Genomic DNA, 20399 nt, shown 5'->3' on the forward strand with positions numbered 1-20399 from the left:
AACTGCCTGGTTATATTACTTCATGATTGCTAAGTCTCTTGTAAATCTCCCTGAATTTTATAGGAATGCCTGTCCTTAGTATGGCTGCTTGTCTATTCTTTAATACTACATACCCCAAGGATCAATGGGAAACTGAATAGAGCAAGTTCCTTAAAATACAGTAAGGCCTTACATACTGCTTAGAGTAGTATTTTATACGGGCAAAGAAAGATTAGTATTGGTAGCTTTTGTGTGTATGTATGTATATAATGAAATTTTTGAAATACAAAACTTTTGAAAGGTGAATGAAAGAAATAAAATAAGGAATAGTTATTATCATTGATCTTAATACTACCCCTGGTACAAACAGCTCCCATTTACTGAGTGTTTACTATGCACCACAGACTATGCTACTTCCATTTCAGGTGTTCTTATTTAGTCTTGAAAATAATTTTGGGTAATTCTTATTTTTATTAAGCTCACTTCATTGATGAGGAAACTGGTTTTAAGAGAGGCCCAAGATGACAAGGTTGGCAAAGCAATAGAAGCAGGTTTAAAATCCAGATCTGCCTGGACACTCGAGAGCTCTTATAACATAATAGCTGCCAGTGACATAGTAGGAAGTGCTGCACAGTGGTTAGGGTCATGGACATAGATCATAAGTGTTAATGGCCACTTGAAAAGGTCTTCTATTAGAGATCTTATGCTCCGCTACAGAACTAATTTTCTTGAAATCCACTTCTGATTAAAAAATTCCATGGCTTTGTATTTTGTAACTTAAATTCAATTATCTCAGGGGTAACCCACTATCCGATCATAATCTATGTTGCCAGTCTTACTGCCCACTAATCCCATGCAGTATGCCGAGCACCGTCATATGGTACACCTTATTTTTCATTTTCTATTTTCTATCTTGGAGCCTCTGACTAATGTGATCAGCAACGTCTTAAAGGAAGAAGTGATATTTTAATTGGATGTTGAAGGATGACTAGATTTTTGACAGGTGGAGGTCGGAACTTTGGCTAAGGAGAGGTGAACACGTAAGATTTGCCTCGTCGAATAAGGACACGGGCCAAGATACAGAAATACTAGAGTATATTTAGAACACAAGGTTTATCTGAAATATAGAATAGGGATGGAAATAGTGAGAATTACATTTTAAAAGTGTATTTCAGGTCATATGAGGGAGGACAAGGACACCAGCCTTATTAGTTTCTTCCTTCAAGTTTATGTAATTAAATAAGGTTGATAACAATGAAATATTTACAGAAAAAGAATTTAAATAGAAAATCTAATCAGGAAATTACAAAGAAAATGGATGGAGAGGTATAAAACTCAAGACAGAGTGACCACTTAAGCCGTTAAAGTCCTAGGAGTAAAGGAATAGGGACAGGAAGTAATTTAAGCAGATAGCATTAAAAATGAGGAATTACTACAATGAATTAATTGATTGATTTATCAGATATTTAACTTTTTCTTCTTTTCCCCAGTGTTTGGCTTTGGACACAGGGCCTTGCACAGTCAAGGCCAGTGATTTACAACTGAGCTACATCTCCAGCCCTAGATATTTAATATTTAAATAGAGAAGATCCATACTATGCCTCATATTAGAGGGGTGCTCAGTAAAGTTTGGGTGACTGGGTAAATGAGTCTAAGCACTCCAGAACCACAGTCCAAAAATCCCAAATGTAAAACACAGAAAGTAAAACAGAAATGGAAGTTTTCCTAAACTTTTCACACAAGACAGAAAGGTGGGTTTTCAATGTGGGCACTTTAAAGAGAAGGAAACAACATTGGGATTTCCCGATAGAAATGTAAGAATATCACAGAAATTGAGACTGAACACTCATACATTACAGATACATATAGATGTACAGACAGATATGTAGATATAGGCTTGCTGTGTTTATGAACAAAATCTACCTTCATAATTTGTTTTAAAAAGGTAAAAACGGGAAAACATGGGACACGTCCACATTTGGATTGGTATGTCAGGAACAGGAATACAAGGTCTTGTACCTAAAGAGGGAACAGAAATGAGAAAGAGGACAAAATATTAAAGCAAATACTGTGGAAGTATGGAGAAAAAATTGACTAAGAAATTCAGTCATTAGAAACAACCATATATTGATTCTATTTTTAAGGCATTTAACAAACAAACAGGAACCAGGTCTGGTTCCTGAAGGTAAACATGAAGATGTTGAGCAATTTTTTTTTAATTTAGCTTTTGATTCTGAATTACTGTAGCTATTTTACAGCTCTGGACAATTTATACCAGCACCTGCCTCTATCATCCAAAGGCACATTGCTCTACAATTGGCTACATATAACTGAAAAATTTTCCAACTTTTGTAAACCTTTTTTTGAAATAAAACTAAGTGCTCTGAAACACAAAGTAATTCTTTTACTAGATGCCAACAGAAAGCCCTGGAGAAAAGGAGGCAGATAGATTATACAGAACATCTTCTCTTTGCCGCGGTTCCAAAGTGGTCACCCAACAATTTGGTAATGATTTTAATTTTCAGCTTCACTGTTTTTTCTCTTCCTCTTCTCCTGATCTCCAATAAACAAAGTAAAGCATCCAAATTTTTCCTTTGAAGATGATGCCAAACTAATCTGGCAAAAGCAATTATAGTTCTTTTCACTAACTCTAACACACATTGGGACAACAGCTATGAAAGTCCTAAGCACAAGCAAATTAAAAGGTAAATCGACACTGACAGCAGGCTTGTTTGGTTTTGTTTTATTTTATTTTCCTTTGCCTAATAGAAAGCATATTCAGATACAAAAAAATATAAGGCCATTCAAGAGAAAGAGGAGGTGCACTTGCAAATTTCCAGTACAAGGTTGCAAGCAAAAGCAAAAGAAACCAGTCAAAAGACCCAGGTTCTAATTGCAGACGTTACATTGTGTCTCAGAAGGATATGAAAGGGGGTTTTTAGCAGTCACAGGGACTGCTGAGACTTCTCCCCTGACCTTGGACCAAGACAATCTGCTTTTTAACTAGAGGCAATTGTAATCCATTCTGTGAACAGATGGCATAGAGGAAAAAACTGCAAACACAGGCTTTCTAGTGTCTCTTCCAAAATCTAGCCAACTTCCAGCTGTGGTAGGACAGCCAAGAGATGATATAGGATCTGGTCAGTGTGGGAGAACTGGGAGACACCTTTTAATAAGCCGAGAGGCTGCTTTACCTGCAATAAGGCTGGATATATTTGCACTGCAAACATTTCTATGTGTCACATCTTTTACTATCCTGGATCATGCATGATTTTTCCCTTCTCAAACAGACTTGTACTTCATCCAAATTCTGCAAATTTTATTCCTCTGATGATGACAAAACTCTCTGGCAATTACTTATTTCTTACTTTCTCATTTTACTGGACTACTAAAAAGTCAAAAACTGCATTAAAATTTTGGTTGCACGATTTTCTAATGCATGTTTGAGTCATAGACAAAGATTTAGCAAGAGGAAACCCTTCCCTGGAAATAAATCAAGAGGAAAACACATCCAAGATAAAATGTTCATGAAATGTCCAGGAGTATATAGTACTAACTTTGAGCATAATATTAACATATTTTTCTCTTGGTTTTCTCTACTGACAGCTCACCCTAGAAAGTACTGACTATCAATACAACTACTGCTAATTGTGGGAATTTTTTATTTAAAACAGTAAAAGGGAATTTAGGCCCAATAAACTATTACTAGAAGACTGTGGAGCTCTTGCCTCATGAGGCAAGCATTTCCACAACTGATTATTACTGTTGCATGTTGTCTTACAAAAGGTGAAAGGTGGGATTATACTGAAAATGAACAGAATAAATGTGCAGTAGGGTGGATGCAGCTTTCTATATTAAGACCTCGGATTTGACACCCGCAAAAGGACCCTCTAAGTAAAAATTCAATGTGCTTCCTTTATTCAGTTTTTTAAAAACATACATTTAGTTTACATTCAGCAATACTCCCTGGTACAAATTTTGCATAAGACATGATATGAGGATTTTAGACTTGGAAAAATAAATAAAAGTGTAGAAACCATAACAAAAGTAAATAGACAAATAAAATTTACAGTTTAATGGGACATGTTTTATGTAGGAATATAAAAAATAAACACATAAATAAAGATTCCATAGTTCCCAGTGAAATCAGTGCAGTTCTTTATAGTACAGTAAGGAAAACATCACATGGAAAACACAGTTTGAATAGGATTCTCAAAGATGAACTAAGGGTGCATCAATCAGTCAAAGGATAGAGGTTGGTTAAGGGCATTCTAGAAAGAGTCTTGCACAAAGATAAGGAAATAAATGATGATGTAGTGCATTTGAGAGAACGGAAGTAGTCCTATAAATCTGGAAAGAAACAAGGCAGGAGATTTGGAAGAAAATCAAGAACCGAGCTTCAAAAGAAAAAGCCAGTATTCCTATTTTTCAGGATAGCAGGCCCATACCTTCCAAAGTAGACTTAGACTTTTTCTGGAATCAGTTCAGACTCTCTCCAATCCCTGACGATTGTCACTTGTGCTGTCTCCCTGTGAAGTCTGCTCACAACACAGCACCTGAAGATCTTTGTCAGTGGGTTATCTTCATAGGCTGCGAGTTTGTTTTGTCTAAAATCTGGAGCTCTTAAAGCATCAAGGATTTACTTTTACACAGCCCTTAAAACTTCTCTGTGGGCTCGAGATCCTTAACGCGCAGGAATTTTGTAGGAAATGGCACTTTCATGTGGGTTTCTTTCTTTTCCATACTCGTTCCCCTACTCCTCTACTGGTTTTTCTTAGGAATCATTTCTGACAAGTCACTTAATACATTTTCTTGTTTTCAGATCTACACTCAGATATCCAACTGCAGGTATCCTTTTAATTTATGGTCGCAGGCTCTTAAAGTTTAAGTCTGTGGAGAGAATACTGTATTAATAAATTAAATGTAAAGTTGTGAATGGAAAATGTGTTTCTAATTAGGTTTTGCTATATTGCTAGGTTGATATTAAGAATAAATGAGATTATACACTTATACTTTTGTTTAGAATAGCAAGGTAACAAGCATTTGTTAGCCATTTGCATTGGAGAACTGTTCCATGAATGTTTCCTAGGTTGGAACCAATTATGCTATGTCTCAAGGATTAATGAATCTGGGTCTTCCAATTTTAGTGCTTCAAACTTCACCCGTGTATTTAACACACCTATTATGCAAATGTTTTTGTTTCCTTTCCTTATCTCCATCTTTATTGGGGCAGATTATTCTAACCCTGTATCTATCAGATTAGAGGCAATCAAATAACAGGAACCTTATGACATCGGCCAGCATCCAGATTCTACATCAGGTAGCAGCCCCTCAGCCCCTGAAAGATTCTCTCAGGGTACCTTCGGCCCAAGGAAGCTTTTAGTAATGGTCTCCCCTGAAAAAATGACACCTTGTCCTCCCACTCCACATGTACTGGTGCTTCTGTGTCACGGATGCCAGCCTGCTATAGTTCTCACTCATTACAGCATGATTCAGATCACCCCCCCATCATGCTTACTTCGGAATCACCAGAGTGGACAATTTCAGACAAAAACAAAAGCACACACTGAGATCTTTGATGCTTGATACCGAGTGACTTTTTATTCTTTCTTCCTCCCAACTCCTCACTGCATTCCACCTCCCCTAATTTACTGGACCAATATCTGCTTTTCCTCCCAAAGTCAATGCGAAGAGGACACTATCTCTCGGCAAATATTACTATGCACCCCTGCCTCTCATCTCTCATCCTTTCCTTGATCATTACCTTCTCTAAGCCCAGTGGCTGATGTAACACACTTTTATATTTTTATCAACTGGCAGTGACTCAGGGAGGATATTTTAAACCCACTTATTTCCAAATATCATTTAAAATAATACTTGCTTCCTACCGGACAGGCAGTCCCTGTCTTTTGTTCTCATTTGTGTAGTTCCTCTCCTTGAAATCACTGTTCCACTCATTTTTTCAAATCCTTTTATCAGTCTGTTTCTCTTTTTCTTATGAGTCTCACTACCTATCTTGCTTCACACGTCGTGACTTGTATCTTCCTTTCCTGAAAATAAAATAAGAACTTCAAAGAGGCTTCAATGGTCTCTCCTGTTTTAATAATTAAAAATGAATCCACAACAAAGCTCAATCTGCCTTCCCCAGTGTTCACACTGGATCAGAAATGGTATTTGTAGCCCCCAAAGAAATATATCAGAGCAGTCCCCACCCTGACATTCATGGCACAGAGCCCAGCTCTTCCCTAGAACCAGTATGTTGCCGGTAGGTCTATTTCAAAGTAAGTATACCCAGACTATGGAAAGGAGGATTTGATAGTGTTTGATAATTCACAATTTAACAGCTGAGAAAAGAGAGTTTATTATTAAATGCAAATAAAATGAAATCAAGTCCGACTGGCTGGGTGCAGATAGAAATTACACAAAGCCCATAAGCTACTCTAGAGATCTTAGCTAGGAGATAGAACAGAGCTCTGGGAGCTGCCAAGCAAGCACATCTCCCCTTTTTAAAGAGGCCTGCACCCTATGTTATCTACAGAGAAAGGCTCAGATTATACAGTCTGCTTAGAAAACTAAGCTATGATGAGAAACAGGACAAGTCCAGCCACTTCATGGAAGGGGAACATGTTTTAATTTTTAAAGCCCTTTTAAGCTCTTTCATTCCTATTGTTAATTTTTTCTTCTGTAGGATAACTTACTGTCCAGAAACAAATCGCCTATTCTCATAGATGCCAGACTATGCGACTATAGCAAAAAGATATATACTGCACGGATCTATCCAAATCCAAAACATTAATATGACTGCTTCATAATAGGCACAAGTATGAACTTAGGAACACATCAGCAATTTTACATCAAGAGCATGTAGAGAGCTTTAAGACAACTTATATTTTTGAGGAATTAATTTCAAAAGGTATGAAATCAGATCTTTATCAATATTAATTACATCCAAAGGGTCTAGTGCACAGTACTCTAGAGGAAGTACTAAAGTTGGAATAACAAAACTCAATATGCAAAATATGTTGACTAGATTCATTTATTGAAAAGAAAGCATTGCTATTCATTAATTCAAAAATCACTAGTGATACCTTTTACCTGATCAAGTTCACACTGCTTCTTCAGCTTTTGTCCTCAATAATCTACACTGTGGCTTTCATACACATTTTGAGTCAGAGAAAAAGATCTGATCTGTATTTCAAGAGTTTTGAGTTGTTCTCATCACCTTCTGCACCTTGAAAATTTTCATTGTCCTCTGTAATGATTGAAATTCAACACACGCTTCAAGGCTACTTCAAATGCTTTTTTCTCTCTGGATTTTTCCTTGAGATAATATCATCTTACTATGAAGTATCATGGCATCTTTTTTCTCCATATTCATTTAGTCACTCACTTAGTAAACTATTACATGCATTGCTTTGCATAGCTTGCCAATTATTTTCACACATGTACCACGTTCTACCACTATATTACATCTAGAAAGCATAGGTCATATTTTTAGGGCAACTTTCTTTTGACTGTATGAACTAACAGTATATCCATTCTATTGCTATCCTGGACATTTCCTTTGGTTTCTGTACACACTTAGTTACTGGTCTCCACAACAGCTTCCCTCCTGAGTCTAAAACATATCAATCTCCCCGTTTCCAAAATACAACTCTTTATCTTTTCCCTTCAAATTTGCTTATTATTTTTTCTATGTCAATTTCAGGAAGCTTCATTCTTCTAGTTATTCATGGCAAAATAATTATTCACCTTTCTGTCATATTACATTTCTCATGCATCATGAAATAACTATGTTTGGATCATCAAAATAAATCCAAAATATGACCACTCTCACTTCCTGTGCTATCACATTTTCTGGGATTGTAATCATTACAATATTATTCCAATATCCTCCACTGGACTCTTTATTTCCAACCTATACTCCCATCACTTTTTTTTTCCTCATTGAGTTTATTGGTACATTTTAGGTATATAGTACAGTTACATTCATCATTGGGATCTTGTACCTTTACATGACAAGATGACAAGTCTTGGTTCTCATTTTTCCCCTTGTCCCTGCCCTCCTCTTTCACTCTCTCCTCCCCTCCCCATCACTTTTAACACGGCAGCTAGGTAGTCCTTTGGAAATTTAAGTCCAGCCATTCACTCTCCTTTGTGAATGCCATGAATGGCTTCTCATTCAGAGAGAGTGTAAAAATTTTAACAGAGTAAAGTGTTAGTCTTACCAGTGACCTATAAATTCCCTATAGACTCGGCATTGTATTCTTTCTTTGACTTTATCTTCTTTTTTCACCACCATTCACTCAACTCTGCCACACTGGCCTCCTTGCTAGAGTTTGAATTCTTAAGGCAAGCACCTGCCTCAGGGGACTTTTACCTATTTCTTTGATCTAGAGTGCTTTCCTCTCTGGAAACTCATCTAAAATATTTGCCCTAAATGCAGACTCCTTTGGCAACTAACCTTCTATTTAATTTTTATTCTTGTGGTACTTATCACTATCTAACATACTGAACAGCTTACCTATTTATTTTTATTGTTTTCTCTTTCCCTTGATTATAAAGAAGACCTTGAGATGTTTCTTGTGTTTTGTTCACTAATTTGTGTCCAGTGCTAGAAGAGTCTCAGGCAAGAAGTGATGCTCAACAAGTCTTTCGATGAATCCACAGATGAATGAATGTATGAAAAGGGAGACAGTACACTTTTGTTAGGTTTCTTGTTAAGTGAGTATAGTTGCAAAGAAATGGAAGAAAACATATTTTTCTTGCAGTATGGATAGTTGTATGTGTCCCACACTGCCTGTGACAGGCTCCAGGGTAAGTTCAGCCACTCATCGACTCTATAGCCCCAGGGAAAGACTGAGACTCTTCTCACATTGTGCACACACATCTGTAAATTTGTTACGATACTGACTTCTTACTGAGTGTTTTTGAAATTTTTTTTCTCATGCTGTTTTCTATATAAATATTTAACTTCTGAAACAGAACTGAATACCTTTTACACAGCATTCTGTACTCAGTAGTAAACTTATGATACATGAATGATAAATAAAATATCTACTCTTCCAAAGTTTATGCTCTGATGCAGAAAAGCAAATAAAGAACTGATAATCATAAATTTAAAGCTTAAAGACATAATTAGATTTTTTTCTGAGTTCATTGGTACATTTTAGGTATACAGTACAGTTACATTCATCATTGGGATCTTTTGTACCTTTACATGACAGGTCTTGGTTCTCATTTTTTCCCCTTACCCTTGCCCTCCCTTCACCCCCTCCTTCCATACTCTTAAGTGAAATAAATAAGTCACCATGTGTAATACTAAATAGTTTTTCTGGTGTGAAAAACTATAATTGTACATAAGGTCCTAATGGTTTAATTGACAATGTGAAATAGGAAGAAAGAAGCTAAAGGTGTAGGGGAAGTGGAAGGGTAGGGGAAGGGAATAAGGGAAAAGAAAAAAAATGAGAAAATGAAAAAAATGGACATGATTAGATTTTATAATTTTATATTTGAGTTCCACAATCCTGAACATACAACACTGCGTGGCTTATAGTATATGCTTAATAAATATGTTCCTTGAGCAAAATACAGTAGAAATACATAAAAATGTTTATGTTGAAAGCGAATCTTCTTTAAGGAGGAGGGCGAATAAGAAGAGCAAATAATATATGAGATGATTATGTGTGATTAGAGACATCTCTCTTATTCCTAAATCCTCAGTCCTTAGTAGAATGTCTATTTTAGTTACCCAAATACCTGTTATATTTCAATGGATAGTCGCAAAGATGCTAATTGTTTGATAAAGTCCAATGACTGCAAGTTTTAAGAATGTATGTTTCTTTTGAAGAAAAGAGAAAATTATATTTTTCAGATTAGTTTCTAGACTACATGGAAAAATAACCCAGGGAATGAATGTATTTAGAAAAGTGTATTTGAGAGAAATGAAATGCTAGGAGTGTAGCTCAGTGACAGAGAACATACTTAGCATGCATAAGACCCTGGGTTCCATCCCCACATTCCAGCTTTTTGCTGGAAGAAATGAGATGTCTTTAATTTACAAGACAAACACTCTGAATATCATCTTAGTATAAAGAATACAATGAATCTATATGTCTCAGCCTTTGCACTAGATTGGAAAGATGAAAAGGGTGCCACTCTTCCTCAAAGAGTTGGCAGTTTTGTGGGGCAGAAACATAAGAAAATAAATAGCCTGACAGTCAATGCTGTATATGCAATGGTTGCCTAACCAAGAAAACTAGTAGGTCAAGGGAGGCCTTCCATTGGGAATGAAAACTAGGATAAGAATCAAAGGAAAAGCCAGAGTCAAGCAGAGAAGGGTGGAAAGAGCTTTGACAGAAAAAATTGCATAGTGAAAGATGTGGAAAAGGTCTCTGTGGTTACATTTCAAATAAATTGGAAAATAAGAAGAAGGTGAAGATAAGTAGAAAAGGATTTAAAGTGAGCCTCAGGATGTTGATAACTGTGAGATTATAAAATACTTGTTTGCCTTTGGAAAAAATTAATTTTATTCTTAATAATGGCAAGCAATTGAGGCATTATAAGAAAGGCAATGATATAATTAGCATAGAATCAGCACTTTAAAAGCTCTGCCTACACCTTGTATCACAAATGAAGGGTAACTTAGAACACTGAAGCCAGATGGGGGGTGCTGTGAAGGACACACAGTTTCAAAGGAGAAACACTATGAGCTTAAGTACAGGTAGTGACAGTGGTTGGGGTACTTACAGATGTTACAGAAGATGTAAAATAGGCAAAAATTCCATTAAAACATTGCAAAATAGAACCAAACACAGAGAAACAGTGATAGAAATGTGTGATCCCAAAGCCTCTTACCAGTTGAGCCCTGGTGAGAACACAAAGGCTTTGTCAGTACACAAAACAAGGTGAAGAAGAAAGGTAGCTAGGGAAAAGAATATGGTGATTTAGTCTTTCCTTCTGATCTTCCAGGTTGAAGGCATAAGCTCTGTGGAGATAACAGATGAAAAAAATCCTTTTGATCCAAAAGTTTTTAACCTCACTGGGCAAAAGACACTGTTAGCAGTCCAGAGGCTCTGGGGATTTACCAACTTGACACCTCATCACACATCTACAAGCATACACAGATCCACACTTGGTTTGGGGCTCACTCATATACAAAACCTTGGTGAAACATTATATATTTAAGAAAGCTGAGTGTATTGTCAGAAGGAAGGAAAGAAATGGAAGAGCAAAGAAAAGCTGTATTAGTCACTTCACATCATAGGGACCAAATATCTGACATGCTCAATTTAAAGGAGAAAAGGCTTATTTCAGCTCACAGTCTCAGAGGGTTCAGTCCCTGTTGACCGCCATGGCAGAAATGCTAAACCCAACGCAAGGAGGAAACAGGAAGGTATAAGAATATACTTTCAAGTCATACCCTCAGTGACACATGTTCCAAACAGGCCCCACATTCTAATAGCACATTTAGCTATGAACTCAATGATGGATTAATTCACTAATAAGCATATAGTGTCCTATGATCCAGTCACATTCAAAAAGTCACACTTCTGAGCACATGAAACTTTTAATTTCAGGGGATAACTCTACTAGCAAATAGTTTTCCATCTAAAAGAACTACCATAAGTACATGTCTCCAGAAGAACAGATTCTGCTTTAGTATTCTATTTTCATGGGTGAACTCGGGCCTTTAGGATATGTGAGACATGAGCAAGACAATAAATTATTTGTCATTTAATATCCTCTGTAATTTGCCACATGACATCTCAGAGCTTCCATACAGATTCCAGTAGACGCTTATTTAAAAAAACTGTTGCAAGGACTAGGTACATAGCTCAGCACTGCAGGGCCTACCTGGCAAGCATGGGTCCCTGAGTTCAATTCACAGTACCAAAAAAAAAAAAAAAAAAAAAAAAAAAAGCCTGTTTCCCACACTGTACTCTGTACCTTGTGGCATTTCTTAATATTGCCCTAAACGTTCAATTGTTGACTGGATCATTCCTTCTGATCCTTCCAGATTCGTATGGATCTCTCCAGAGACATACCTGGGCAATTACTTTTTCTGTGTAAAATTAGTTACCTTTTTTCAATTCTCAGAAGAGCTCTTTGTAATAATTAGCTTATTATCCACAGATTACCTGCCAAGTTAAAGCTACAAATATTATCACATAGTAGGTACATTTGGTCATATGTACACATTTATTACATTGTCCAAGTTCATTTGTGCTACAGATTGTAAACTCTGGAAATCAGAGCTTGGTCTTTATATAGGTTTTCCCCTCACTAGCTAGTAGTTTCTTGATGGTAGTAGATCATTTTTTTCAGTGAAAATAATTAAATCTCTTGCCACTCCATTGAAAAATCTTAAACATAAAGAACCCCTAACAGAAAATTCAGCCACTGTCATTTTTCAATAATATACTTAATTATATCATTATAGAAAACATTTGGTGACTCACATGCTAAATATATGTAAACAGCTGATAGGACATTATTTTTTTGTTTTTGTTTTTTTGTACCGGGGATCGAACTCAGGTCCTTGTGTTTGTGAGGCAGGCTGCGGAACCACTGAGCTAAATCCCCGGCCCAACAGGACATTATTTTAAAGTGATAATTATATATTTTATTTGTGATTGCACATGTTAAGGCTAAAGACCAAATTTAAGTTAATATATATAAATATAGAACAGACATTAGCACATCTATTCATTAAGTTGCCATTTGCAATTCTATCATAATGAATAATCACTTTAAGAAAGATCTTGACTTTCTGAAAATTGTCCTACTGTGAAACTACTAAGAACAGATCTGTCGAGGAAAGCAAAATATATGCATGCTATTTATATTCTGAAATCAGCTTATGTCAATGGATTTTTAAAAATAGCCTAGAATTTTTATTTAAGCAAAAAAAGTAATTTTAGTCACAAATTCAAACATAATAATGATTCTGCTTTCATTTATTAATAACTAGTTTGGTATTGTCATTAAGTGAAGTTAAGGCTGTGTGTCTATATAAAATACATATATATTTATATATATATATTACATATATATTTATATACACACTTAAAACATTACAGGATATACACATATATGAATATATATGCATAATTGACTGAGTTGACTTATTCACTGAAAGTGATGATTGTCTCCAGTTTTCAGATAAAGCTATGGTGCGTAATATTAGATGTTATAAAGTCCCAGCCAATGCAGAATGCACATCTGTTCCACGTTCCTTGTCTGTTCCACAGATCTTGAATTCTGTTATAACATAGTGGACAATTGTGTGCTTTATCTATTCACAATAAATATATCATTACACTGCTGGTCTCATAGAAACCACTCTTGTTACTTTCTAAGGCCTCGGTTTCTGAGATCCCAACTCTCTGGCCTCAGTTATTAGTATATAATCCAGATATGGCTGATTACTATATATTATTCTTTTGAATATAGTAACTAACACAGAGCGGGCATCAAATCTAAGGCAATGAAATTCGTCTCTTCCAAAGTAGGATGATAAAATAATTTATTATCCAAAGTGGATTTTTTTGGAGTAAAAGGGAAAGTTACTAATTGTGCCTATGGAAAATGTCTTGGATAATAAACATAGAAAAATGGTCTTAGGAAGAGTTCACATGAGTAAGGAAACCTCAAGTTCTATTATATCTTGAGGCTATTTTCACTCATCAGCTTAAAAACAATTTATTTTTTCTGGAGCCACAAGCGTTAAGTTTCTATAGCCTACAGAACTCTGAAGAAAAGAGGGTATGACAGATCTAGTCATTTTGCTCATTTTAGAAATTAAAAGAGCAAACCTCCTTCAGAGGTTAGAAGGCTTATCCAAGGCTTACATAATACTTAGAAATTAGGCAAATAGCTCCAAATTTTATTATTCTCTTTAATAGTATATTTTTTGCAATATAGAGTGACTACATTCATTGTGGTGAGTTGGGTAAATGTGTGTAACACATCTTTATTCTTTACCTTCCCTTCTCCTCTCCCTCACCCTTCCTTTCATCTCTTTGCTTCCCATTTTCCAAAAGATATATCTCTATGTTTTTTATTAACCATCTTTTATCTCATTCTTTATTTTATTTATACTTTGTGGTTCTCAATATAAAAGAAACTAGAATATTTAAGCCTGTGTGTCTGACTTACTTCACTTAAACTTATGGTTTCCATTTCCAACAAATAATTCCAATGTATTCTTCTTTACAACATAGTACTCCACTTAATATAAATATAGATTTTTATCCATTCATCAGCTGATGGATATATAGGCTGCTTCCAAGATTTAACTATTAAGAATTGTGTTATACAGACATTGGTATGCATATATCACTGTAATATGATGACTGTAACTCTTTAGAGAATATATCTAGAAGGATTGTAGCTGAGACAAACAGAATTTTTAATTTTAATTTTTGAGGAATTTCCATATTGATTTCCACAGTGAGTGTATGGTTTACATTTGCACTAACAATATAGAAGGCTTCCTTTTTATGCATAGCCTCACCAGCATTTGTTACCACTTGATTTCTTTTTTTTAATCACTTGATTTCTTAATAATAGCCATTTTTCCTGGAATAAAATGGAATCAGTGTTGTTTTATTTGCATTTTTCTAATGTCCAGAGATGTCTTACATTTCTTTATGTTTATTGGCCAATTGTACTTCTGCTGACAAATTTCTATCCCCTACAAAGGACTAAGACCTACTTTATTTCCACAGTCATGTTTTTTTGCATGTGAATGGTGAATCCAACCCTGTCCTTCCTGCTAGGTATGGTGGGTCATGGTGCCCACCCTAAGGTTATTTTCACTCTTGCACTTTGCAGTGCAGTTTGCTTATTCCTCTGTGCATGCAAGTCATATTTTTTTCCCCTAGTTTTATAGCCTAAGGGTTTATGAGGTGCTCCTTCTTCTCCAGAGGCCCCTCTGTCCATATATCTGAGGCTGTGGCAACCATGCAAGCTAAGGCACATCCCTGATAATGCTGGCAGATGGGGAAAGCAAACAGGCCGGAGTTCTGTTGTGGATTCAGGCAGCAGGAGGAGGAAGAAAGTCAAGCAGTTTGGGGACTCATTGCTCCCACTTTCAGAGCCAGCCCCCTCCAAAACCCACACATTACTGACCTTACTAAATTCTGAAGTAGGAGGGTGAGATTCCCATCTCTTTTCAGGCCTGAGTTGAAATTTCTTGGGTTGTGGGAAGATCTATGTTTAGGCCATGATCTCTCTATCACTGTTTGTCATGGTTATCTCTTATCTGGTTACTGAGGTATATAAAGGACCCTAATATTAATTATACCCTAAGCGGCTGTGAAGAGTTAATCCCACAATTGGCTTGTTTACAGAAGGGAGTCTGGCCAGCTGAAGCCTATGTGCCAGGTCGGGAGTAACTCAAACCCAAATTCCATTCCCATAACTAAAGCCCTCAGACTCTTAAGGACAGAATGCTTTGTCTTATCCTTTATGAGCCTTATTTACATTAATTTCCATAGAAAGCCACACTTCGGTCACCTTTACCCCAATTGAATGCCTATCAAAGTCATTGCCTGGGACTGGCTAGCACCTTTGTTCATTACACAGGCATTGGTCAGCCTGATACCCTGCTTTCTCTACTAGTTATGTATCTTAGTGTATTGTTTTCTCAGGTCTGCATCACATACTGGACAGGTGGGTATTAGAACTTGACTAGAGGGGTTTCCAGCAGTGCTAGAGTGATCCCCGAAACCCTAAAGTATAGTTGTATTGTGGCTTCTGATTAAACACTGAATTACTGTGAGTACTACTTTACATTTCTTCTCCAAGTCTAGCCTTCCACATAGAAGAAATCACTTTCAGAATAAAATCTCACTCTCCTTTTGCAGTTTACAATACCTGTAGGCTTTTCTTGAAGCTAGAGCTGCTGGCTGATGATTTCTCCCTGGAGCTCCAGATGGTTGCACAAGAGCTGAAAAACCAGGACCAGACCAGGACTACAACAATCCTTTGAAATAGGGAGCACGAACTGCGATGTCTCTTAACAAAGGAAAAGCAGCATGGCGCAACAGGGAGCTTCTTTTATAGGAGAGGGGTGGGGGTTAACCTGAGCTGGGCTGGAGTTGAGTGAGGTAGCATTACGGGATTGGAGGAGCCTATTACATCACCGGGCAGGGCTTGTGACATCACTGGTAACTAGGTGGTAGCAAGTATCAGGTTGCTCTTTTGGTGGGAAAAGAGGCATGATGGGAGGAAGAAGGCTGCCCTTTGGTAGGAGGAGCCATATTTAACATGGAGGCTGCTATTTTATGTGGCAGACATCTTAAGGCGCAGAGCAGTATAGGAAGGAGGCTACTGTTTTATGTAGCATCCATCTTGAGTCAAGGGAAATCTAACACAGACATTCTCTGGGTTTGTCTTGTGTTAGCGCAACCATTTTCCAGACCGCTTCATTCTCTTCTCTGCATTGTGCTGTGTTTCTTCAGTTTTTCTATAGTTTCTAGTTCCTGTTAGCTCCCTCCCAATTACCAGAGACCTATTTCTTTTTTTCCTTTCAACGAAGTTGTTTTCCAGGTAGGTATGTGGATTCCAGATCATGGATAGGCTACATTTTTCATTGATGTGTATTCCTTATTTTTAATCCTCCTCAGGACTGTGTTATATTTTCCATTTATCTGTATATCATATTTTTCAGCATTTTTCTACATTATGATTTTGTTGTTTCACATCATGCATGTACTTGTCACTCACTATACAAGAAATCTGTATTATTTTTAGAAAAAATATAGAGGCACTTGATATATTCCTTTTCCAAATGAAAATTTAATAGATGCTTTTAGAATTAATAACTAATGAATATAACTCAGAATCCTGTTTATCACTACTGAGTCTTCTTTTTAGTGACAAAAATAGAAAATTATTTTTTCTATATCTACATGGCAAAATATAAATTTCTATGATAACGTATTTAATACCTCCAAATACCCGTATATTGTTAAGCATTAGGAATGTTTGTATGTGAATGATTATGAAACTTACTTAAGAATTTCACAAGAATAACCATTTCACATAGAAATAAGGATGCGTATTTGAGAAATAAAAGACATATCATGTAAGGGGTAGTAACTTAAGGAAGTTTTATTGACTTAAAACATCTAGTAGAATGGAATTTCCATGACTATAGACAATATTTGTAACCCTATTACTGCAGAAAAAGTACAAAGCAGGACATCCTTGCATAATGTAACAACAGTGGTAAAAGAGTTAATCTAGGGGTGAAATGAAAAAAAAAAAACTATTAGGACAGTGAGTCAGAGTCACTTGGCAGCATACTTGAGTTTGTGGGTTGCCAGAGAAGATGATGAAGAGATGGAGACGATAAACACTGGAGTTCTGTTCCATAAAAGTGACTATAAACACATTTAGATTCCTAGATAAGCACACCAAGATTTATAGTTTCATGTTCTGCTTATTGGACATTTAAATATCTACCACTGATGATAGATTAATCTGAGAGATGTTCTTTACTTTCAGAGGCTTATACAAATCCCTTGAGACAAATGCAATCAATGACTTCAAGAACATGTGATGACCAAGTCCCCATCAGTAAATCTTATCTGAAAGTTAAATTGAAATGATTCTGTATGCTCTCAAAAATTTATGGGTTGAAATATATTTGAGTTTATTATTTTACATATTTTCTTCAGATTGATGTAATGAATGCTTCTCACAAAGACTGATTAATGAAATCAAAAGCTGCAAAATGTAAATTTAGCTTAGAATCTTTTAAATGTTAAAAATAAGAGACTTGGGAGATAAGTGCTTTCCCTTTAAATTTTAATTCACATTCAAAGGGAAAAAAAGAGAAAGAAATTGAAAGTAAAAGAGTTCATCATTTAAAATGTTACTGTGTAGTTTTAATAGCAAGAATGGGTATGAATATCCTATTTGTCACATGATTATATTGATTGCAAGTGTAAGATTCAGTGGTAAAGAAAAATCAAGTTTAAGTGTCTAGTTTTTATGATCTAAGCGTGAAAGCTGGAATTCTCCCTGTTTTTAATGCCTTGGAAAATGTTCTCTTCTCTACTTTGGGGAGCTTCTAACAAAGTGAAAATAAGCTGTGTTAGTACTACCTAAAACTGCCTTGAGCAGACATCCTAGACACTCCTTACAGGCAATTCCTACCAGTTCTTTGAAGAGTGCCTTCACAGGGAAAACACAAAGAAAACATGGACAATTAATAGATGAATTCGTGGATGCAGGTGGTGATGGGAAGATGAGTGGATGGGGATAAGTGGATAGATGAGTATAAAAATGTTGTTCAGACAGAAGACAGGTTCTCACTATTATTACAATGGCAATCGTGTTAAAAAATGGTAACTCTATTTCTATATGCCTCAATATATTCTCTAAGTCAAATAAAATAAAGATTTTTTTCTTCTTATTAGTGGGCCTCAGACGCATCATGTAAGTCCAAAGAGGGGGACAGAATTTTGTTGGTAGGGGTAAATATCAAGAATTATATTGAGAATGAACTGGAGAAATATTGGTCATACTTATTCTCTGCAAACCTTCTTATTCTTGTCTTCCATATAAGTATGCAAAGTATGGCAATTTGTTTATCTCCCTCTGCCTTATTTTCTACTGCTTGAGGTAGGTGTAATAACACATTTCAAGATGTACATCACGTGAACATTGTAAAAAAAAATTGGATTTATTGAAAAGAGATGAATCAATAGGAAGTGGAAATTTTAATAAAGTTCCAAATCATTGAATTCCAAAGCCAACGGTTTTCATTTAATTTGGAGTATGTACCAGGCAATTAGTTTAAAAGTAATAAATTTGCTTCTCAGAACCAAGTAGCTTAAGAGAGAGAGAGAGAGAGAGGGAGAGAACAAGCATGGATGAGGGATACCAACCACAGCTTTTCTGTGAGCTGGAGGCTAGGATAACATTACTCTTAACAACGGGATAGTCTGGGTTACACTTTGGGAATGTCTCATGTCCGATTTTATTACACTATCAAAATTGCAGGAATTGTGAATGCTGTGCCATTACCATCTAGACAGACAAGCTACTAAATTATTTGTATGGGTAACCTGAGCCATTTACTCATCTCCCTGATAAGGACTGAAGACAGGTAGGGAGTGTCTGGAAGACAGAGAGTGCTGTGGACTCTTCTCTCTGGGTTGCAAAAATGCCACTCTTCAGCTTGTTTTGTTTTGACTGACACACTGATAGTAACAGACAAATATGCAATATGAAATGTTTACAATATGATAAATAGTTGGGGAGGAGGTATTGCATCTTGATTTTAAGTGAACAAGTAAAAAACATGCAAAACTCCATGCAATTGAGCACCAGAACTAAGCATAAAATTTAAAAAAGGAAAATTTTGATGAGTTTCAAAAATACTTAAATCCATGAGGCTTATTAAAGGTAGGATAGTTCAGTCCTTTTTCCCATATTAAGATGTTAAATCTACAGATATTGAAACCTACCCAAAATCAGGCAGTTAATTAGTAGTGGAGGAGTAGAATCCACACTTCTCATTTATTGAGGAGGATGTATATACAAAACTTAGCAGGTTGCCGGGCATAGTGGCACCCACATGAAATCCCAGCACTCGGGAGGCTGAGGCAGTAGGACCACTGTGAGTTTGAGACCATCCTGGGGTACACAGTGAGTTCCAGGTCAGTCTCAACTACATAGTGAAACCCTGTCTCAAAAAACAAACAACCAAACAAACAAAAAATCTTAGCAGGAAGAATAAGAAAGAATTACACAAAGTTAGATTAAATAAGAAATAAGAAAAGTGTGAATTCCTCATTGGTGTGTGAAACTAGAACACTGCCTGGATGTTCAGACAAGAACTTTCTAAGATTTCTGGATTTCCTCTATGTTCATTTTCTTGCAAATTGAAATAATGTTATTTTCTCATGGCAGTTAGATATCTAGTTTTTACAAATATTCTCCTTTAGTTCTATATGAAATTTGGAGTACTACATCTTTCAAAAGATGAAAGCTCAATGAATAACATGGTGTGTAAAATCTATTTTTAATAATCATTGGAGGCTTGGAAGCTCTGATGACATATTTGTATTGCATGCCATGAATACCAATGCCAAATAGATTCATATCAAAGGAGATATGTCCAAACACCAACTCTTTCTATGTCTTGGAAATTACACTATAGAAATATGTTAAACTTTATAGTATGAGGCATATCTAGTCATCAATTGGTGGCATTCAGAAGTTATCAAAAAGTTTAAATTCTTGGGGTCATGGCTCTTTTTCAGGATGAAAAATATTCTTACAAATTCTTCTTTGGTGATTTCACTCTTAATTATGTCTTTTTTTCACTACCTGGTTATACATTTGCTTCTGGCCTTTCTCAATTTTAATTGATATTTAAATTAAAGAAATTTACTTTA

The 20399-nt window shown here is 36.0% G+C and overlaps 1 protein-coding gene and 1 long non-coding RNA gene across 4 annotated transcripts in view; both read right to left on the reverse strand.

Annotated features, from left to right (window-relative positions):
* The window catches only part of Lsamp (limbic system associated membrane protein), a 1351571-nt gene that overhangs the window by 559795 nt on the left and 771377 nt on the right, over nucleotides 1-20399 (reverse strand). The window lies entirely within an intron of this gene.
* LOC104866208 lies at nucleotides 1880-16141 on the reverse strand. The gene is made up of 4 exons (XR_781379.2): nucleotides 15862-16141; nucleotides 5868-6029; nucleotides 4428-4869; nucleotides 1880-1998 (listed from the first exon to the last, which is right to left on the reverse strand). It is a non-coding gene; the product is annotated as an uncharacterized LOC104866208 (long non-coding RNA).

This window comes from Fukomys damarensis, unplaced genomic scaffold (genome assembly GCF_012274545.1).
Source record: "Fukomys damarensis isolate Sample0158 unplaced genomic scaffold, DMR_v1.0_HiC HiC_scaffold_24, whole genome shotgun sequence".
NCBI lineage: Eukaryota > Metazoa > Chordata > Mammalia > Rodentia > Bathyergidae > Fukomys > Fukomys damarensis.